Source organism: Tamandua tetradactyla, chromosome 18 (genome assembly GCF_023851605.1).
Source record: "Tamandua tetradactyla isolate mTamTet1 chromosome 18, mTamTet1.pri, whole genome shotgun sequence".
Taxonomy (NCBI): domain Eukaryota; kingdom Metazoa; phylum Chordata; class Mammalia; order Pilosa; family Myrmecophagidae; genus Tamandua; species Tamandua tetradactyla.
The window spans coordinates 66,732,944-66,757,443 of NC_135344.1; the positions used below are offsets into that span (position 1 = coordinate 66,732,944).

The window sequence follows — 24,500 nt, forward strand, 5'->3', positions numbered from 1 at the left end:
TGGCAGAGGAAAATATTATCCAAACAGTAATAACACTAAATGTTAATGGACTGAATTCCCCAATCAAAAGACATAGATTGGCAGAATGGATTAAAAAACAGGATCCTTCTATATGCTGTCTACAGGAAACACATCTTAGACCCAAAGATAAACATAGGTTGAAAGTAAAAGGTTGGGAAAAGATATTTCATGCAAATAACAACCAGAAAATAGCAGGAGTGGCTATACTAATATCCAACAAGTTAGACTTCAAATGTAAAACAGTTAAAAGAGACAAAGAAGGACACTATATACTAATAAAAGGAACAATTAAACAAGAAGACATAACAATCATAAACATTTATGCACCGAACCAGAATGCCCCAAAATACGTGAGGAATACACTGCAAACACTGAAAAGGGAAATAGACACAAATACCATAATAGTTGGAGACTTCAATTCCCCACTCTCATCAATGGACAGAACATCTAGACAGAGGATCAATAAAGAAATAGAGAATCTGAATATTACTATAAATATGCTAGACTTCACAGACATTTATAGGACATTACATCCCACAAAAGCAGGATACACCTTTTTCTCAAGTGCTCATGGATCATTCTCAAAGATAGACCATATGCTGGGTCACAAAGCAAGTCTTAACAAATTTGAAAAGATTGAAATCATACACAACACTTTCTCGGATCATAAAGGAATGAAGTTGGAAATCAATAATAGGCAGAATGCCAGAAAACTCACAAATACCTGGAGGCTCAACAACACACTCTTAAACAACGAGTGGGTCAAAGAAGAAATTGCAAGAGAAATTAGTAAATACCTCGAGGCAAATGAAAATGAAAACACAACATATCAAAACTTATGGGATGCAGCAAAGGCAGTGCTAAGAGGGAAATTTATTGCCCTAAATGCCTATATCAGAAAAGAAGAAAAGGCAAAAATGCAGGAATTAACTGATCAACTGGAAGAACTGGAGAAAGAACAGCAAACTAATCCCAAAGCAAGCAAAAGGAAAGAAATAACAAAGATCAGAGCAGAAATAAATGAAATTGAAAATATGAAAACAGTAGAGAAAATCAATAAGACCAGAAGTTGGTTCTATGAGAAAATCAATAAGATTGATGGGCCCCTATCAAGATTGACAAAAAGAAGAAGAGAGAGGATGCAAATAAATAAGATCAGAAATGGAAGAGGAGACATAACTACTGACCTCACAGAAATAAAGGAGGTAATAACAGGATACTATGAACAACTTTATGCTAATAAATACAACAATTTAGATGAAATGGACAGGTTCCTGGAAAGACATGAACAACCAACTTTGACTCAAGAAGACATAGATGACCTCAACAAACCAATCACAAGTAAAGAAATTGAATTAGTCATTCAAAAGCTTCCTAAAAAGAAAAGTCCAGGACCAGATGGCTTCACATGTGAATTCTACCAAACGTTCCAGAAAGAATTAGTACCAATTCTCCTCAAACTCTTCAAAAAAATCGAAGTGGAGGGAAAACTGCCTAATTCATTCTATGAAGCCAACATCACCCTCATACCAAAACCAGGCAAAGATATTACAAAAAAAGAAAACTACAGACCAATCTCTCTAATGAATACAGATGCAAAAATCCTCAATAAAATTCTAGCAAATCGTATCCAACAACACATTAAAAGAATTATACATCATGACCAAGTAGGATTCATCCCAGGTATGCAAGGATGGTTCAACATAAGAAAATCAATTAATGTAATACACCATATCAACAAATCAAAGCAGAAAAATCACATGATCATCTCAATTGATGCAGAGAAGGCATTCGACAAGATTCAACATCCTTTCCTGTTGAAAACACTTCAAAAGATAGCAATACAAGGGAACTTCCTTAAAATGATAGAGGGAATATATGAAAAACCCACAGCTAATATCATCCTCAATGGGGAAAAATTGAAAACTTTCCCCCTAAGATCAGGAACAAGACAAGGATGTCCACTATCACCACTATTATTCAACATTGTGTTGGAGGTTCTAGCCAGAGCAATTAGACAAGAAAAAGAAATACAAGGCATCAAAATTGGAAAGGAAGAAGTAAAACTATCACTGTTTGCAGACGATATGATACTATATGTCGAAAACCCGGAAAAATTCACAACAAAACTACTAGAGCTAATAAATGAGTACAGCAAAGTAGCAGGTTACAAGAGCAACATTCAAAAATCTGTAGCATTTCTATACACTAGTAATGAACAAGCTGAGGGGGAAATCAAGAAACGAATCCCATTTACAATTGCAACTAAAAGAATAAAATACCTAGGAATAAATTTAACTAAAGAGACAAAAAACCTATATAAAGAAAACTACAAAAAACTGCTAAAAGAAATCACAGAAGACCTAAATAGATGGAAGGGCATACCGTGTTCATGGATTGGAAGACTAAATATAGTTAAGATGTCAATCCTACCTAAATTGATTTACAGATTCAATGCAATACCAATCAAAATCCCAACAACTTATTTTTCAGAAATAGAAAAACCAATAAGCAAATTTATCTGGAAGGGCAGGGTGCCCCGAATTGCTAAAAACATCTTGAGGAAAAAAAACGAAGCTGGAGGTCTCGCGCTGCCTGACTTTAAGGCATATTATGAAGCCACAGTGGTCAAAACAGCATGGTATTGGCATAAAGATAGATATATCGACCAATGGAATCGAATAGAGTGCTCAGATATAGACCCTCTCATCTATGGACATTTGATCTTTGATAAGGCAGTCAAGCCAACTCACCTGGGACAGACCAGTCTCTTCAATAAATGGTGCCTAGAGAACTGGATATCCAATGCAAAAGAATGAAAGAAGACCCATCTCTCACACCCTATACAAAAGTTAACTCAAAATGGATCAAAGATCTAAACATTAGGTCTAAGACCATAAAACAGTTAGAGGAAAATGTTGGGAGATATCTTATGGATCTTACAACTGGAGGCGGTTTTATGGACCTTAAACCTAAAGCAAGAGCACTGAAGAAGGAAATAAATAAATGGGAACTCCTCAAAATTAAACACTTTTGTGCATCAAAGAACTTCATCAAGAAAGTAGAAAGACAGCCTTCACAATGGGAGACAATATTTGGAAATGATATATCAGATAAAGGTCTAGTATCCAGAATTTATAAAGAGATTGTTCATCTCAACAACAAAAAGACAGCCAACCCAATTACAAAATGGGAAAAAGACTTGAACAGACACCTATCAGGAGAGGAAATACAAATGGCCAAAAGGCACATGAAGAGATGCTCAATGTCCTGGCCATTAGAGAAATGCAAATCAAAACCACAATGAGATATCATCTCACACCCACCAGAATGGCCATTATCAACAAAACAGAAAATGACAAGTGCTGGAGAGGATGCGGAGAAAGAGGCACACTTATCCACTGTTGGTGGGAATGTCAAATGGTGCAACCACTGTGGAAGGCAGTTTGGCAGGTCCTCAAAAAGCTGAATATAGAATTGCCATACGACCCAGCAATACCATTGCTAGGTATCTACTCAAAGGACTTAAGGGCAAAGACACAAACGGACATTTGCACACCAATGTTTATAGCAGCGTTATTTACAATTGCAAAGAGATGGAAACAGCCGAAATCTCCATCAACAGAAGAGTGGCTAAACAAACTGTGGTATATACATACGATGGAATACTATGCAGCTTTAAGACAGGATAAACTTATGAAGCATGTAATAACATGAATGGACCTAGAGAACATTATGCTGAGTGAGTCTAGCCAAAAACTAAAGGACAAATACTGTATGGTCCCACTGATGTGAACAGACATTCGAGAATAAATTTGGAATATGTCCTTGATAACAGAGTCCAGCAGGAGGTAGAAACAGGGTAAGATAATGGCCAATTGGAGTTGAAGGGATACAGACAGTGTAACAGGACTAGATACAAAAACTCAAAAATGGACAGCACAATAATACCTAATTGTAAAGTAATCATGTTAAAACACTGAATGAAGCTGCATCTGAGCTATAGGTTTTTGTTTTGTTTTGTTTTGTTTTGTTTTGATTTTACTATTATTACTTTTATTTTTTTCTCTATATTAACCTTCTATATCTTTTTCGGTTATGTTGCTAGTTCTTCTAAACCAATGCATATGTACTAAGAAATAATGATCATGCATCTATGTGATGATGTTAAGAATTAATGATTGCATATGTAGAATGGTATGATCTCTAAATGTTGGGTTAATTTCTTTTTTCCCGTTAATTAAAAAAAAAAAAAAGAGAAGGGATAATTGGAGCTGAAGGGATACAGACTGTACAACGGGACTGGATATAAAAACTCAGAAATGGACAGCACAATACTACCCAATTGTAACGCAATTATGTTAAAACACTGAATGAAGCTGCATGTGAAGTATAGGTTTTTTGTCTTTGTTTTGTTTTTTTTTCTTTCTATTATTGTTTTAATTCTTATTCTGTTGTCTTTTTATTTCTTTTTCTAAATCGATGCAAATGTACTAAGAAATGATGAATATGCAACTATGTGATGTTATTAAGAATTACTGATTGTACATGTAGATTGGATTTCTAATTGTTTTGTTAATTCTTTTTTTAATTAATAAAAAAAAGTGAAAAAATAATTAGAGAAGTTATAGGTTTATAGAAAAATCCTGTAAAAAATACAGTGTTCACATATGCCCCTCTATTGTTGACATTTTGCATTAGTGTGGTAACTTTGTACAAATGTTGAAAGAATATTAAAGTTGTACTATTAGCTTTAGACCACAGTTTATATTAAGTGTCTTTTTCCTCATATACCACCTGCACCAGTTTGAAAGGGTTTATGTACCCTAGAAAAGCCATGTTTTAATCCTAATCAATCTTGGGGGAGCAATCATTTCTTCTAATTCCTGTTCAGTATCATAGGTTGGAAACTTGATTAAGTCATCTCCATGGAGATGTGACTCAATCAATTGTGAGTATTAAACTTGACTAGATGGAGACGTGTCTCCACCCATTCTACGTGGTCTTGAATAGTTTACTGAAATCCTATAAAAGAGGAGACACTTTGGAGAGAGATCCCTTTGAGAAGGAGGAGCTAGGCTCAGAACCACAAGAGAATGACGAGAGAACCAGAGTTAACCAGCCAGCAACCTTTGGAGATGAAGAAGGAAAACACCCCTGGGGGAGCTTCATGAAACAAGAAGCCAGGAGAGAAAGCTAGCAGATGTCACCATGTACACCATATGCCTTCTCAGTTTAGAGAGAAATACTGAATGTCATCAACCTTCTGGAACAAAGATATCACTCCCTAAATGCTGTAGTTTGGACATTTTTACAGACTTGCTTTAATTGGGACGTTTTCTTGGCCTTAGAACTATAAACTAGCAACTTATTAAATTCCCCCTTTTAAAAGTCGTTCCATTTCTGGTATATTGCATTCTGGCAGCTGCAGACTAGAACACCACCGTATTAGTAACATCTTGTATTTGTTATAACTCATGAAATATTTTTATGCTTGTACTATTCACTATAGTCCATCGTTTAAAATAGGGTTCACTGTGTTATACAGTCCTATGTTTTATAATTTAATTTTTATTCTATTGACATATATATGTCCTAAAATTTCCACTTTTAACCACATTCACACATATAATTCAGTATTGTTCAGTACATTCATGATAATGTGCTACCATCAACAGCATCCAATTCCAAAACTTCATAATAAACCTAGATAGAAATTCTGTACAAATTAAGCATTAACCCCCCATTCTCTACCCCCAATCCAGCCCCTAGAAATCCATATTCTGGATTCTAACTCTATGAGTTTTCTCATTCTAATTATTTCACATCAGTGAGATCATACAGTATTTTGTGTCCAGCTTATTTCACTCACCATGATGTCTTCAAGGTTATTCTATATTGTCACATTTATCAAGACTTCATTCCTTTTTATGACTGAATAATATTCCATTGTATGTACATACCATATTTTATCTTCCATTCATCAACTGATGGACACTCAGGTTGTTTCATCTTTTGGAAATTGTGAATAATGCCACAAAGACATCAGTGTGCAAATATCTGTTTGAGTCCCTCCTTTCAATTCTTTTGGGTATATACCTAGTAGAAGGATTGCCGGGTCATATAATAATTCTATGCTTTCTGAGGAACTGCCAAACTGTCTTCCCCAGCGGTTGCACCATTTTACATTCCCAACAGCAATGAATTTGTCTTCCCATTTCTCATCCTCTCCAACACTTGTAATTTTCTGTTTTTCCAATAGTAGCCATTCTAATGGGTGTAAACTAGCATCTCACTGCGGCTCTGGCCTGCGTTTCCTTACTAGCTAGTGATGATGAGCATCTATTCATGTACTTTTTTAGCCAATTGTATATCATCTTTGGATAAATATCTATTAAAGTAATTTGCCCATTTTAAAATTAGGTTGTCTTTTTATTGTTGAGTTGTGGGATTTCTTCACATATTCTGTGTATTAAATCCTTATCAGATACGTGGTTTCCAAATGTTTTCTGCCATTAAGTAGGTTGTCTTTTCACTTTCATGATAATGTCTTTGATCAACAAAATTTTTAAATTTTGATGAGGTCCCATTTATCTGTCTTTTCTTTTATTGCTGTGCTTTGGGTGTAAAGTTTAATGAAAAATTGCTTAACACAAGATCCTGAAGATACTTGCCTACATTTTCTTCTTGGAGTTTTATGGTCCTGATTCTTAGATATACTCATATTTAGATATTTGATCACTTTGAAGTTTTTTGTTGTTGTTGGGGTGGTGGTGTGAGACAGGGGGCCTGTACTGGTTTGAAGGTGTTCTGTGCCCTAGAAAAGGCCATATTCTTTTAATCCATCCTTGTGGGGAAGACCTGTTGATTAGTTGTTTCAATTGAGATGTGACCCAGCCCATTCAAGGTAGGTCTTAAACCTTTACTAGAGTCCTTTATGAGGATAAGAAGAGAGAAATACCCACTGTTTTAGTTTGCTAAATGCTGCCAGAAGGCAATATACCGGAAATGAATTGGCTTTTATTTTTAATTGAGAAATACCCACATACATGCAGTCCATCCATATTATATAATCAGTGGCTTACAAAATCATCCTATGGTTGTGTATTCTTCACCATGATCACTTTTAAAACATTTGCGTCACTCCAGAAAAAGAATTACAAAGAAAAAAAAGGAATTCATATATCCCATACTCCTTACCCCTCCCTCTCATTGACCACTAGTATTCTAATCTACCCAATTTTTATACTTTATCTCCCCCCTATTATTTATTTATTATCCCCTTTTTTTTTACTCATCTGTCCATACCTTGGATAAAATGAATATCAAACACAATGTTTTCACAATCACATAGTCACATTGTAAAAGCTACATGGTTATACTGTCTTCTTCAAGGATCAATGCTACTATAACACAGTTCAACAGTTTCAGGTACTTTCCTCTAGTCACTCCAATACACCATAAACTAAAAAGGGATAGCTATATAATGTGTAAAAATAACCTCCAGGATAACCTCCAGACTCTGAAATCTCTCAGCCATTTTTCTCAGAAATGTTTTAATTCTCTCTTTTCCCTTTTGGTCAAGAAGGCCTTCTCATCCTGATGATGCCAGGTCCTGGATCATCCCCAGGAGTCAGGTGCCACATTGCCAGGGATATTTGCACCCCTGGAAGTTATGTCCCATGTGGGGCGGGGAGGGCAGTGAGTTCATCTGCCAAGTTGGCTTAGAGAGAAAGGCCACACATTAAGCAACAAAAGAGGTTCTCTGGGGGTGACTTTTAGGCCTAATTACCAGTAGGTTTAGCCTCTCCTTTGCAGGAATAAGCTTCATAGGTGCAAGCCCCAAGGTTGAGAACTCAGCCTGTGGATTAGCTTTTTTTAAAATATTTTTTGTGTGTGAGTTGTATGGCAGGGTCGCATTTCATTCTTTTTCCACGTGAGTATTTCCTTATTGCAGCACCATTTGTTGAGCTTTGTTTGTTTCTTTGGCTTTTTGTTTGTTTGCATGTTTGTTTGGGAAGTGAATGGACCAGGAATCGAACTCGGGTCTCCTGCATGGCAGGCAAGAATTCCACCACTGAACTACCCTTGCAGCCCCTCTCTATTGTTTTTTATTCTCAATTTTACTTAGTTGTGCTCTTATCTTTGTTATTTCTTTCCTTTTGCTTGCTTTGGGTTCAGTTTGCTCTTCTTTTTCTAGTTCCTCCATGTGTGTACTTAGGTCTTTGACTTGAGCTCTTTCTTCTTTTTAAATTCAAGCATATAAGGCTACAAATTTCCCTCTCAAGACTGCCTTTACTACATCCCTTAAGTTTTGATATGTTGTGTTCTTGTTTTCATTTGTCTTGAGATAGTTACTGATTTTCCCTTGCAATCTCTTCTTTGACCCACTGATTGCTTAAGAGTGTGTTATTTAACTTCTATATATTTGTGGATTTTCCAATTTGCCTTTATTCACTTTCCACTTCCTTCTATTATGTCCAGAGAAGATACTTTGTGTAATTTCAACTTTTAAAAACTTACTGAGACTTGTTTTGTGACACCGCGATATCATTCTGTGCATTAAGATGGTAAATGGGAAGATGAAATCAGCTCCAAGGAAATTTGAAACTAGAAGGGATTATGAGTAAATCATGGTTTGTGTCCTTATGTGGCTCAACTATTGCAGTCATCAGTGAAAGGGAGAGCAGCAGAAACTGTTTGGCTATTCCAGTAAATGTGCAATCTGGGAATAAAAGGAGTTAACACAATGCACAGCCCCTGATCTCTGTGGGTTGGGAGATGGTTGATAAGTATGCCCTTCTTCTATCCTTCAAGTGGACAGTTCTGAAGTGTATTATACATGGCTCCACAGAAGACCCCAGTGGGGCTAAACTCCAAGAACCTATAAAAATGAGTATTTTGAAAACTCACCCTTGGACTGATTTTCTTTCTTCTCTGTTTCAACTCTTTCTGTCTCAGTGTTATTAGGATCACTCTTCATTAGGATTAAATTTTATTAGGATCACTTTCCCCAAGGAAAAAAAACACACAAAAATATCTACATACAAGCACAATTTCCAAATTGCTCTGATTTCATGCAGACAACCACATTCTACAAGAAAGAACTTAAACTGGTATGTCAGTTTAAACATCTTACTCATCATTGATATCCTGCTCTATCAAACAAAAGCAGATTCATCTTTTCTGCTTCAACTTGTGAAAATTCCCTTATAAGCTTTTCATATTGTGGATATTCACTGAATGGTTGTTGTCTGTTGGTGGGTCCTCTCCCATTCTCTTTACCTTTGTAAATTTAAATCATTTAATTCTTGTATTGTTATTTTAGCTAACAAACATTGAAAATGAAATAATATATATTTTTTAAAACCCACAGGAAAAAAGTAGCCTACTAAAATCTTAGCCAGAACTTTCTGGAGTCCAGCTTATTGGTGATATTCTTTTACAACTTAGGATCCTTCGACTCTTGCTGATGTCCTCCATTTTACTAGGTAGGACTAGGAGAGGGTACTAGATATATCCCTGAAAATATCTGCAGATGAATTTCTGCAAGTTAAAATAGTCTCTAATAAACTTATCTATGTAAAGTTTGGCTATCTGAGAGTAATTTATTCATTGTATAATATCAGTATTTCCTATTTGCCTTTGTCCTCCTTCCTCCTCACACCTCCCCTTCCTTCCCACCTCTACCAAGCAAAGCATTTTTTATGGCAGTTCTTAACCTGGCTTGTGGTAGGGGGTCGGAATGGGGATTCTGTGAACATCTTGATGCATATCTATTAAATTTAGTGTGCATTTTTCTGTGGAGGCTCATTCCTCCTCTATCCCCTCAAAAAAAAAAAAAGGATTAGAAACATGACTTTGAAGAAAATCATAGTGAATCTTCAGCAAAATAAGTAATCTTTACTCTAAAAAAAAAAAAAAAACTCCACAAAATCTCACATCAGCTCAGCACAGAATGGAGGTGACAGAGTAAAAGTTCCAATGAATGTGAAGCTAAAACAAAAGAAATTACAATCTGTAAAAAGAATGAAAGTATTCTTTGAAGAAAAAGAACAGATTCTCAAGTACCCACAGGACTATAGTACAAGACTTAACATCTTATTTTAAAACCTTTGCTTAATTAAATGTTGCAACAATTTCCTCCTATTTTTTTTCTAAACGTTTTATAGTTTTAGTTTTACATTTGACCTATGGCTCATTTTGAGTTAATTTTTGGGTATCATGTTGGAGATGGGTTGAGTTACATTTTTTTCTCCGTAAGGATGTCCATTTGAGACAGGACTATTAGTTGAAAAGACTTTATTTTACCCATTAAATTATCTTCACATCTCAGTAGAAAATCAACTGGCCACATATGTGTAGGTCTCTTTCGGAACCTTGTATTCTGTTCCATTGATATATGTGTCTATCCTATAGCCAAAATCACACTGTCTTCGTTAGTGTAACTAAACAGTCTTGAATCAGAGTTTAAGTCCAACTTTTTTCTTCTGTTTTAAAAATTGTTTGGCTAGTCTAGGTAATTTGCATTTCCAAAAATTTTAGAATCATCTTGTTAATATCTAAAAATAACTGATGGGGTTTTAGTTGTTCCTCTGAATTAATTTTCTGGAGGTAAAGGGTATCAGGTTGATCGAGATACAATTTACCTAAGGTAAAATGAACTTTTTTAGTGTATAGTTTCATGAGTTTAACAATGGCATAACCAACAAAGCAATCAAGATATAGAGCAGTTTCCTCTCCTCAAAAATCTTTCTCAGGCCCTTCTACCAACCCCTGTCCCTAACAAATACTGATCTGCTTACTGTCCCTACCTATGCCTTTTGAAAGATATCATATAAATAGGATTTTGTAGAATATAGCCTTTTGCATCTGACATCTTTCATTTAACATAGTGCATTTTACATTCACCCATCCTGTTGCATGAACATCTATTTCAGTCCATTTTGTTGCTGAGAAGTATTTCACTGTCTTGGTATACCACAGATCATTTATCTATTAATTTAAAGGACATTTGGGGTCATTTTCAATTTGGCAAGATCATAAATAATTTGCTGTAAACATTCACATACAAACTTTTGTGTGACCATAAGTTTTCATTTATCTTGGTTAAATAAATACCTAGGAGTAGTATTCCTGGGTGTGCTGGTTTGAAAGGATTTTTTCTAGGAACCCTAGAAAGGTCAGGTTTTAATCCTAATCCCATTTTGTAAAGGCAGCTGTTTCTTCTAATCCCTATTCAGTACTGTATGTTGGAAACTTTAATTAGCTTATCTCCATGGAGAGGTGACTCAATCAGTGTGGGTATTAAACCTGATTAGGTGGAGACATGTCTCCACCCATTTCAGGTGGGCTTGATTGGCTTTACCAGAATCTTTTAAAAGAAGAAGCTTTCTGGTAAAAAGCTAGAGAACGACAAGAGAGAAAGCCATGAGATTCTAAGACAACAGAATGCCATACAACCACGAAGCAGAGTCCATAGGCCAATGACTTTTGTAGTTGAAGAAGGAAAACGCGTCCCAGGGAGCTGGACAGGAAGCTAGAAGATGACACTGTGTTTGTCATGTGTCCTTCCAGCCGAGAGAGAAACCCTGACTGTGTTTACCATGTGCCTTTCCACTTGAGAGAGAACCCCTGAACTTCATCGGCCCTCTTAAATCAAGGTATCTTTCCCCTGATGCCTTGGATTGGACATTTCTAAAGATCTTCTTCGTCTGGAACATTTCCATAGCCTAAAAATTGTTAACTTACACTGGATTAAATTCCCCTTTTTAAAAGACATTCCATTTCTGGTATATTGCATCTGGCAGCTAGCAGAACACTGGGTCATACGGTAAGTATACGTTTAACTTGATAAGAAAATGCCAAACTGTTTTTCCTAGGAGGTTGTATCATTCTGCACTCTCACCACAAAGGTCTGGAGTTCCATCTGTTCCACGTCCTGCTAGCATTTGGAAACGCGAGATTTGTTTTTGTTTTTGTTTTTAACTTTTAACTAGTAACTTATTATGATTTTAATTCGCATTTCCTTCTGTTTGCAAGTATTTTTTTTCCCAGTCTGTGGCTTGTCTTTTTATCTTTCTAAATGTCTTTCAAAGAGCAGAAAATTTCAAATTTTGATGTCCTAAGGAATCTTTACCTAATCCAAGGTCTCAAATGTTCTCTTTTGTTTTCTTTTAAGAGTCTTATAGTTCTAGGTTTTACCTTTAGGTCATGATCCCTTATTACTCGTTTTTGTTAAGGTGCAAGATCAAGGGCTTTCATTTACTTTGTGTTTTTGCATATGAATGGCTAATTGTTTCTAGTACCAGCTTTTCCCATTGAATTGCCTTTGAACACTTGTCAAAAAGTAATTTTTCTCATTTATGTAGCTCAATTTCTGGACTTTCTCTTCTGTTTCACTGATACATGTGCCATTCTTTTCACCAATTTCACACTCTCTTGGTTACTGTAATTTTTTTAATATTTAAAATTTCCTTTTTAATTATGAGTGAATTCAAACAGCCTCTTATAAAACAGAACACCAGTGGATTAAAAGAGAGTTTCGGAGGAGATGGCGGCTTAGTAAGGTGCGCGTCTTAGTTCCTCCTCCAGAACAACTACTAAATAACTAGAAACAGTACAGAACAGCTCCCAGAGCAACGACAGAGACCAGACACACAGTGTACCCCAGTCTGGAATGGCTGGACCGGCTACAAGACTCCGCTGCAGTGAGGTGCCCAAGCGGTGCGTGCTTCCCCAGGCCGCGGCGGCTGGCGGCCAGCTCCCCTCCCTCCCTCCTTCCTGGTCCGGCAGAGAGACTCGGATCGGCAGTTCCCCAAGCCACAGCAGCCGGTGACCGGAGCCCCTCCAACATACATGGCTTCCCAGGCCGGCTAGGAGCCTCGGATCAGCGGTTCTCCAAGCCGCGGCGGTGGGTGACCGGAGCCCCTCCCACACATGCGGCTTCCCGGGCTGGCTGGGAGCCTCGGATCAGCGGTTCCCCAAGCCGCCGCAGCTGGCACCCCTCCCCCACAAGCGGCTTCCCGGAGGGAAAGGAAAGAGTCTCCAACAGTAGTAGAGACTGAGTCCAACCTAACACCAATAGTGACATTAATGAATAAATTCTGACTACTAAAAATAGGCCCTCAGCTCAGGCAAAACTGATCAAGGCGGAAGTCGCCTATTGGGCTAACTGAAAAAGAGGAAAGGGGGTGAAACAGAGCCTTCTGCGGCTGTTTCTATGGAGGCCTGGTTGTCTCTGGGCTCAGCGCTGGGATTACACAGGTTGCGATTGCCCCAAATGCAGAGGCGAGCTGCTTTCAGGGCTCTCTACCACCTGAACCTTCCCCGCGGGAGGGGTGAAACGCAACTCAAGTGGAATCCCTCTCTCAAGGAATTCAGATCCCAGGACTTCACAATTTGAAGTCATTAAAACCAACCTACAACCTTTCCTCCGTCTCCACCACACACCCAGCAGCAAGAGTCTTCCAAAGTTAAAGGAGCCACGACATCTTTTGCTGGTGAGACCCGCAGACAGACAAGCACCACATACTGGGCAGGATAAGAAAAACAGAGCCCAGAGACTTCACAGGAAAGTCTTTCAACCTACTGGGTCCCACACTCAGGGAAATCTGATTAAATACCCAGACGCCAGCAAAAAAATAACAAATCACACAAGGAAAATTGAAGATATGGCCCAGTCAAAGGAACAAACCAATAGCTCAAATGAGATACAGGAGCTGAGACAACTAATTCTGAATATACAAACAGAAATGGAAAACCTCTTCAAAAATCAAATCAATAAATTGAGGGAGGACATGAAGAAGGCATGGGATAAACAAAAAGAAGAAATGGAAAGTCTGAAAAAACAAATCACAGAACTTATGGGAATGAAAGATACAGTAGAAGAGATGAAAAAACAATGGAAACCTAGATGGTAGATTTCAAGAGATAGAGGCTAGAATAGTGAACTGGAGGATGGAACATCTGAAATCCAAAAAGAAACAGAAACTATAGGGAAAAGAATGGAAAATTTTGAGCAGGGGCTCAGGGAATTGAATGATAATATGAAGCACACAAATATACGTGTTGTGGGTGTCCCAGAAGGAGAAGAGAAGGAAAAAGGAGGAGAAAAACTAATGGAAGAAATTATCACTGAAAATTTCCCAACTCTTATGAAAGAACTTAAATTACAGATCCAAGAAGTGCAGCTCACCCCAAAGAGAATAGATCCAAATAGGCGTTCTCCAAGACACTTACTAGTTAGAATGTCAGAGCTCAATGAGAAAGAGAGGATCTTGAAAGCAGCAAGAGAAAAACAATCCATCACATACAAGGGAAACCCAATAAGACTATGTGTAGATTTCTCAGCAGAAACCATGGAGGCAAGAAGACAGTGGGATGATATATTTAAATTACTAAAAGAGAAAAACTGCCAACCAAGACTTCTATATCCAGCAAAATTGTCCTTCAAAAATGAGGGAGAAATTAAAACATTCTCAGACAAAAAGTCACTGAGAGAATTTGTGACCAAGAGACCAGCTCTGCAAGAAATACTAAAGGGAGCACTAGAGTCAGAACCGAAAAGACAGAAGAGAGAGGTATGGAGAAGAGTGTAGAAAGAAGGAAAATCAGATATGATATATATAATACAAAAGGCAAAATGGTAGAGGAAAGTATTACCCAAACAGTAATAACACTAAATGTTAATGGACTGAATTCCCCAATCAAAAGACATAGACTGGCAGAATGGATTAAAAAACAGGATCCTTCTATATGCTGTCTACAGAAAACACATCTTAGACCCAAAGATAAACATAGGTTGAAAGTAAAAGATTGGGAAAAGATATTTCATGCAAATAACAACCAGAAAAGAGCAGGAGTAGCTATATTAATATTCAACAAATTAGACTTCAAATGTAAAACAGTTAAAAGAGACAAAGAAGGATACTATCTATTAATAAAAGAAACAATTAAACAAAAAGACATAACAATCATAAATATTTACGTACCGAATCAGAATGCCCCAAAATACATGAGGAATACACTGCAATTACTGAAAAGGGAAATAGACACATCTACCATAATAGTTGGAGACTTCAATTCCCCACTCTCATCAATAGATAGAACATCTAGACAGAGGATCAATAAAGAAACAGAGAATTTGAATATTACAATAAATGAGCTAGACTTAACAGACATTTATAGGACATTACACCCCACAACATAGGATACACCTTTTTCTCAAGTGCTGATGGACCATTCTCAAAGATATACCATATGCTGGGTCACAAAGCAAGTCTCAACAAATTTAAAAAGATTGAAATCATACACAACACTTTCTCGGATCATAAAGGAATGAAGTTGGAAATCAATAATAGGCAGAGTGCCAGAAAATTCACAAATACGTGGAGGCTCAACAACACACTCTTAAACAACAAGTGGGTCAAGGAAGAAATTACAAGAGAAATTAGTAAATATCTCAAGGCGAATGAAAATGAAAACACAACATATGAAAACCTATGGGACGCAGCAAAGGCAGTGCTAAGAGGGAAATTTATTGCCCTAAATGCCTATATCAGAAAAGAAGAAAGGACAAAAATTCTGGAATTAACTGTCCACTTGGAAGAACTGGAGAAAGAACAGCAAACTAACCCTAAAGCAAGCAAAATGAAAGAAATAACAAAGATTAGAGCAGAAATTAATGAAAGTGAAAACATGAAAACAATAGAGAAAATCAATAAGACCAGAAGTTGGTTCTATGAGAAAATCAACAAGATTGATGGGCCCTCAGCAAGATTGACAAAAAGAAGAAGAGAGAGGACACAAATAAATAAGATCAGAAATGGAAGAGGAGACATAACTACTGACCTCACAGAAATAAAGGAGGTAATAACAGGATACTATGAACAACTTTACGCTAATAAATACAACAATGTAGATGAAATGGACAAGTTCCTAGAAAGGCATGAACAACCAACTTTGACTCAAGAAGAAATAGATGACCTCAACAAACCAATCACAAGTAAAGAAATTGAATTAGTCATTCAAAAGCTTCCCAAAAATAAATGTCCAGGACCAGACAGCTTCACATGTGAATTCTACCAAACATTCCAGGAAGAATTAGTACCAACTCTGCTCAAACTCTTCAAAAAAATTGAAGTGGAGGGAAAGCTACCTAATTCATTCAATGAAGCCAACATCACCCTCATACCAAAAGCAGGCAAAGATATTACAAAAAAAGAAAACTACAGACCAATCTCTCTAATGAATATAGATGCAAAAATCCTCAATAAAATTCTAGCAAATCAAATCCAGCAACACATTAAAAGAATTATACATCATGACCAAGTAGGATTCATCCCAGGTATGCAAGGATGGTTCAACATAAGAAAATCAATTAATGTAATATACCATATCAACAAATCAAAGCAGAAAAATCACATGATCATCTCAATTGATGCAGAGAAGGCATTTGACAAGATTCAACATCCTTTCCTGTTGAAAACACTTCAAAGGATAGAAATACAAGGGAACTTCCTTAAAATGATAGAGGGAATATATGAAAAACCCACAGCTAATATCATCCTCAATGGGGAAAAATTGAAAACTTTCCCCCTAAGATCAGGAACAAGACAAGGATGTCCATTATCACCACTCTTATTCAACATTGTGTTGGAGGTTCTAGCCAGAGAAATTAGACAAGAAAAAGAAATACAAGGCATCAAAATTGGAAAGGAAGAAGTAAAACTATCACTGTTTGCAGACGATATGATACTATACGTCGAAAACCCAGAAAAATCCACAACAAAACTACTAGAGCTAATAGATGAGTACAGCAAAGTAGCAGGTTACAAGATCAACATTCAAAAATCTGTAGTATTTCTATACACTAGCAATGAACAAGCTGAGGGGGAAATCAGGAAACGAATTCCATTTACAATTGCAACTAAAAGAATAAAATACCTAGGAATAAATTTAACTAAAGAGACAAAAGACCTATACAAAGAAAACTATAAGAAACTGTTAAAAGAAATCACAGAAGACCTAAATAGATGGAAGGACATACCGTGTTCATGGATTGGAAGACTAAATATAGTTAAGATGTCAATTCTACCTAAATTGATTTACAGATCCAATGCAATACCAATCAAAATCCCAACAACTTATTTTTCAGAAATAGAAAAACCAATAAGCAAATTTATCTGGAAGAGCAGGGTGCCCCGAATTGCTAAAAGTATCTTGAGGAAAAAAAACGAAGCTGGAGGTCTCACGCTGCCGGACTTTAAGGCATATTATGAAGCCACAACAGTCAAAACAGCATGGTATTGGCATAAAGATAGATATATCGACCAATGGAATCGAATAGAGTGCTCAGATATAGACCATCTCATCTATGGACATTTGATTTTTGATAAGGCAGTCAAGCCAACTCACCTGGGACAGAACAGTCTCTTCAATAAATTGTGCCTAGAGAACTGGATATCCATATGCAAAAGAATGAAAGAGGACCCGTATCTCACACCCTATACAAAAGTTAACTCAAAATGGGTCAAAGATCTAAACATTAGGTCTAAGACCATAAAACAGTTAGAGGAAAATGTAGGGAGATATCTTATGAATCTTACAACTGGAGGTGGTTTTATGGACCTTAAACCTAAAGCAAGAGCACTGAAGAAAGAAAGAAATAAATGGGAGCTCCTCAAAATTAAATACTTTTGTGCATCAAAGAACTTCATCAAGAAAGTAGAAAGACAGCCTACACCATGGGAGACAATATTTGGAAATGACATATCAGATAAAGGTCTAGTATCCAGAATTTATAAAGAGATTGTCCAACTCAACAACAAAAAGACAGCCAACCCAATTACAAAATGGGAAAAAGACTTGAACAGACACCTCTCAGAAGAGGAAATACAAATGGCCAAAAGGCACATGAAGAGATGCTCAATGTCCCTGGCCATTAGAGAAATGCAAATCAAAACCACAATGAGATATCATCTCACACCCACCAGAATGGCCATTATCAACAAAACAGAAAATGACAAGTGCTGGAGAGGTTGTGGCGAAAGAGGCACACTTATCCACTGTTGGTGGGAATGTCAAATGGTGCAACCACTGTGGAAGGCAGTTTGGCGGGTCCTCAAAAAGCTGAATATAGAATTGCCATACGACCCAGCAATACCATTGCTAGGTATCTACTCAAAGGACTTAAGGGCAAAGACACAAACGGACATTTGCACACCAATGTTTATAGCAGCATTGTTTACAATTGCAAAGAGATGGAAACAGCCAAAATGTCCATCAACAGAAGGGTGGCTAAACAAACTGTGGTATATACATACAATGGAATATTATGCAGCTTTACGACAATAAACTTATGAAGCATGTAATAACATGGATGGACCTAGAGAACATTATGCTGAGTGAGACTAGCCAAAAACTAAAGGACAAATACTGTATGGTCCCACTGATGTGAACCGACATTAGAGAATAAACTTGGAATATAGTTCCAAGTTTATTGGAACTTTGTTCCAAGTTTATTACCTCTGTTCATTGGTAACAGAGACCATCAGGAGTTAGAAATAGGGTAAGATAATGGGTAATTGGAGCTGAAGGGATACAGACTGTGCAACAGGACTGAATACAAAAACTCAAAAATGGACAGCACAATACTACCTAATTGTAAAGTAATCATGTTAAAACACTGAATGAAGCTTCATCTGAGCTATAGTTTTTTGTTGTTTTTTTATATTTTTTATTTTTATTTTTTCTCTATATTAACATTCTATATCTTTTTCTGTTGTCTTGCTATTTCTTTTTCTAAATCGATGAAAATGTACTAAGAAATGATGATCATACATCTATGTGATGATATTAAGAATCACTGATTGCATATGTAGAATGGAATGATTTCTAAATGTTGTATTAGTTAATTTTTGTTTAACAAAAAAAAAAAAGAGTGGATTAAAGCACAAAAAAACAAACAAACAAAAAAACAGAACACCATGCAGTTGTCTGTATAAATTACAGAAAACATGAAACCAGGATACTGAGTGGGTGCTACAGGGCCAAAACTTGCTCAAAATGAACTGGAGGCCACTGCAGCTTAATGCTGCAACTCTAATGCCAATGGCTTTGCCAACTGCCTAACCCTAAAAATCAGTCCTTTTCCTTCTTCCTGGGCCAGGACAGCCTAGCTAACCAGACAGTAAATTGTTTTTTGAAGACCACTAAGGAATCTGTGTCTTCTGAAATGGAAACATGAGGCTTAATGGGAGAATCATTTCAGTCATAGTATGCAAGGTAACTTCATCTCGCTGCTGCAGTCAGTCTCTTCCATCCCTGGTGGAGGAACCTAGAAGGCTCCAGCTTCTGAAGATTTGGCCTTTCTCTCTGCATATGCAGACTGCTGCCCAGACTGTTTCAACAGGATGAGGCATCAGCCTTCTTCCTTGCCTTTTGTCTTAGTGATCCTCAGCTGCTGCTGTTGCCACTTCCCCTCTACAGCTGAGCCCACTCTACCACTCCTTGGTCACTCCTAGCAAGCAGGAGGCAAGCCTCTATGGTTTACTGTAACTTTTTAATAAACCTTGGAGTCATGTCAACTGAGCCGTTCTCCTTTGTCCCACTCTTTCAGATTATTTTAGCTATTCCAATTCCTTTTCCTTTCCATATACATTTTTTAATTACCTTTTGGATTTCTACCAAAAAAAAAAAAAAACTCTTTTTTTTCTGGGGCTTATATTAAATCTATAGGTCAATTTTTGAAAAATTAAAATCTTAGCACTTTAAGCCCTCCATACCATGAACATGGTCTAGCTCTCCATTTATTTGAGTCATTTCAATATCTGTCAGCAATGTTGTATAGTTTTCAGTGTACTGGATTTGCACATATTTTGTCAGATTTATCCAAAAGTATTTCATGTTTTCTGGACACAATTGTAAGTAGAATTATTTCATTTTCTGTTTGTTGTGAGGTTTTTTGTTTGTTTTCTGTTTTTGCTGCTGATATATAAAAACCACAATTGATTTTTGTATATTAATATTGTATCTTGCAACACTGTTAAACTCATTTCTTAGTGGTTTTTTTTGGCTTTTTAAAAAAATTTATTTATTAACTAAAAAAATTAAGAACAAACAAACAAAAACATTAACATATAATTCCGTTCTACATATATATTCAGTAATTCTCAATATCATCACATAGTTGCATATTCATCATTTCTTAGAACATTGGCATCAATTCAGAAAAAGAAATAAAAAGACAACAGAAAAAGAAATAAAACAATAACAGAAAAAAAAAGATTGTACATACCATACCCCTTACCCTCCACTTTCATTTATCAATAGCATTTCAAACTAAATTTATTTTAACATTTGTTCCTCCTATTCCTTATTTGTTTTTTGTTTTTTAATTTATTTATTAATTTAAAAAATTAACAAACCAAATAAAACATCAACATATATAATCAGTAATTCACAATATCATCACTTAGTTGCATATTCATCATTTCTTAGAACATTTGCATTAATTCAGAAAAAGAAATAAAAGGACAATAGAAAAAGAAATAAAATGAACACAGGAAAGAAAAAAAAAAGATTATACCTACCATACCTCTTACCCCTCGCTTTCATTGGTCACTAGCATTTCAAACTAAATTTATTTTAGCATTTGTTCCCCCTATTATTTATTTTTATTCCATATGTTCTACTCGTCTGTTGACAAGGTAGATGAAAGGAGCATCAGACACAAGGTTTTCACAATCACACAGTCACATTGTGACAGCTATATCATTATTCAATCATCCTCAAGAAACATGGCTACTGGAACACAGCTCTACATTTTCAGGCAATTCCCTCCAGCCTCTCCATTACATCTTGAAAAACAAGATGATATCTACTTAATGCATAAGAATAACCTCCAGGACAACCTCTTGACTCTGTTTGGAATCTCTCAGCCATTGATACTTTGTCTCATTTCACTCTTCCCCCTTTTGGTCAAGAAGGTTTTCTCAATCCCTTGATGCTAAGTCTCAGCTCATTCTAGGGTTTTTCTCAATCCCTCGATGCTGAGTCTCAGCTCATTCTAGGATTTCTGTCCCACATTGCCAGGAAGATCCACACCCCTGGGAGTCATGTCCCACGTAGACAGGGGGACGGTGGTGAGATTGCTTGTCTTGTTGGCTGGAGAGAGAGGCCACATCTGAGTAACAAAAGAGGCTCTCTTGGGGGTGACTCTTAGGCCTAAATTTCAAGTAGACTTGACCTATCCTTTGTGGGGTTAAGTTTCATATGAACAAACCCCAAGACTGGGGGCTCAACCTATAGCTTTGGTTGTCCACACTGCTTGTGAGAATATCAAGAATTTCATTTCTTAGTTTTAATAGTCATTTTGTTGCTTTCTTAGGGTTTTCTATATAAACAATCATGTAATATGAAAATAGACATAGTTTTACTTTTTTGTTTCTGATCTTTATACATTTTGCTGCTGCTGCTTCTTTTTTTTTGGCTTATTGCAATGACTCAGAGTTCAGTACAATGTTGAATAGATGCCATGTGAATGGACATTCTTGCCTTTTTCACCAGTGTTGGAGGAAAGCGCTCAGTCTTTCACCATTAAAGATGATGTTACCTGGAGGTGTTTTCCTAGATGCCCTTCATTAGATTGAGGAAGTTCCTTCTATTCCTATGTTGGGATAGATTTTGTGATGAAGAGTTGTTGAGTTTTGTCACTTGCTTGTTTCTGCATCTACTGAAATGTTCATATGGCATCCCCCTTCCTTTTTTTATGTGGTCAAATTGGTGAATTACATTGACTGACTTTTGTTTGCTTTAAATCAAGCTTGCATATCTTGGTGATGGTGTTTCAGTCTGCTAAAGCTGCCAGAATGCAATATATCAGAAATGGGTCGGTTTTTACAATGAGGATTTATTAACTTACAAATTTACAGTTTTAAGTCAATGAAAATTTCCAAATTATGTCATCAACAGGATGATACCTTCCCTGAAGAAAGGCCACCAGCATCTGGGATGCATCTGTCACATGTGAAGGCTGGCATCTGCTGCTCCGTCTGTCTCAGTTTCATTGCTTTCAGCTTCTGGCTTCAGTGGCTTCCTCTCTCAGCTCCTCCAGGGGCTTTTTCTGTCCAAATTTCTCTGGGTGTTTCTCTCTGGCTTTTTCTGTCTTTCATGCTCTCATAAAGGACTCCATTAAAAAGATTAAAATCCACCTTGAATGGGGTGGGTCATATATCAATTGAAACAGTCTAATCAAAAGGTCCCACCCACAATAGGTCTGCCCCCACAAGAATGGATTAAAAGAACATGGCCTTTTCTGGGGTACATAAGAGTTGCAAACCACCACACATGGTGTAGTAGCTTTTACGCTTATTATTGAATTCTAGTTTCTGATATTTATTAAGAATTTTTGCATTTGTGTTCATGGAGATAATGATGATATTTCTTCTTTTTAAAAAAGTACTATTCTAAAATTGATTGTGATGATGAGTGCACTACTATGTGATGATATTTTGTGGATGAATTGTATTAAATAAAATTGCATTTAAAAATAACAGGTTGCTCTCCAGCTTTGGTGGCGACCTCTCAGACCCCAGCCCACCACCCCCAAACTCGACCACAGTCAAGTTCCAAGTCTCTTACTGTTGTTGAATGCAAAACCTGTACTCAAGTATGAAATCTGACCTCACTGGAGAAATTCAAGCAAATGCTGGACAACCAATTTTCCAGAATAAAGAGGGAACTCACGCATCAGAAAAGGTGATTAATAAACATACCAAAAGAATATAGTTGCACAAATACCAGAATCTGATCAGATTAAACAGTTTAAAGAATTTCTTGGAACTTACAATAAACATACAGAAACCTGCTTTTTGGACTGTGTTAAAGACTTCAGAACAAGAGAAGTAAAGTGTAAAGAGACCACCTGTTCAGAACATTGCTTACAGAAATATTTTAAAATGAAACAGAGAATATCCATGAGATTTCAGGAATATCATATTCCGCAGAATGAAGCCCTGGCAGCCAAAGCAGGACTCCTTGGCCAACCATGATAGAGAAGTCCTGATGGATGGACTATCAATGAATGGTTGCACTGGAAATGAGGATTCATCTAATAGAAATCCCTAAAAGCAGTATCCACCATGTTAAACCACTTGTCATGAATGGCATTGAAAGCCACCAGAGAAACAAAATTACTATTTACCAAGAATAATCAAAATAGAAGGTCTTAATTTTTCAGCGAAAATAATAAGAGGCAACGTGTTGTAGCTTTAAGTGTCAGCAGCTTGGTCACTTAGGTAGAAAAATAAATCATTGTTTCTTCAATTGAGGCTGCTAATTTTAAAGCAACATATGTGTTCAATTGTACATGAGATAGAAAAAACTGATTATTATAAGTAAAATAAATGGAAATATCACTGAGCAGTTGTTTATCCTATATAATACCATAGTATTTGCCTGGACTGTGGATACATGGAAATGTTTTTCAATCAGGACCATCTTCCAAGCATTCTTGTTCATTCATGTCTGCCTCAAATTACTGGTAAATACACAAAATTGTTACTTGCTAATCATTTCAGTGCATTATCCTTTTCTAGCCTCCCTACTTATGTGAGGATGAGCACTACGCATTCTTATCCTAGCTATATTTTCATGTATCTTCAGTAAACATCCCATATGCAGCTAGCTAGGAAAATGTTAAATAACTGACCATTGTGCTCTAGTGTAGTCTGGGATTATTTTGTTCTTGTTGTTTTGTGTTTTGTTCAAAGGCTAATCATCAAACTTAAATGATTCCAAATCAGACTAACAATATACAATTTATTCTTGGCCAAGACAATTTTGGAGTGTTCAAACTTTTCTCTTGTGATCAGTGTAATAAAAAGTGAACCAAAGTTAAAAATAACAATAATAATAAAATGTTCAATTTTTGCATCTTATGGCTGCTATCATTAAACATGTTGGAAAATGTTATTCTCCCCTTTATTTTCTGAAAAAGTCTATGCATTATTTCTTCCTTCTATGCTTGATAGTATTTGATAATTTTATTTAAGCCTTGAATTCTCTTGTGTGAAGGTTTAATAATACCAAATTCAATTTATTTAATAGAAATAGTCTAACTAAGATTAGGATTTAAGGGATGATTTTGATTACTGAATATTGATTACTGGTATATTGGAGTAGACAGAGGAAGTACGTGAAATCTCTAAATTGTCATCCAGCTGCCTTGATCTCTGATAATGATTATATAGCCTTTATCTTCTACCCCTGTGATTATAAAAACCTTGTGACTATCGATGCAAATGTACTAAGAAATGATGATCATGCATCTATGTGATGATATTAAGAATTACTGATTGCATATGTAGAATGGAATGATTTCTAAATGTTGTGTTAGTTAATTTTTTTTAATTAATAATAAAAAAATTTTAAAAAAAACTTGTGACTAACCTTCATTTGTACTGAGTTATCCAGAT

The 24,500-nt window shown here is 36.3% G+C and overlaps 1 protein-coding gene and 1 pseudogene across 1 annotated transcript in view; one reads left to right on the forward strand and one right to left on the reverse strand.

Annotated features, from left to right (window-relative positions):
- Nucleotides 1-24,500, reverse strand: part of LOC143662295 (uncharacterized) — a 161,878-nt gene that overhangs the window by 75,924 nt on the left and 61,454 nt on the right. The window lies entirely within an intron of this gene.
- On the forward strand, nucleotides 19,267-23,246 carry LOC143662771 (mitochondrial import inner membrane translocase subunit Tim9 pseudogene; annotated as a pseudogene).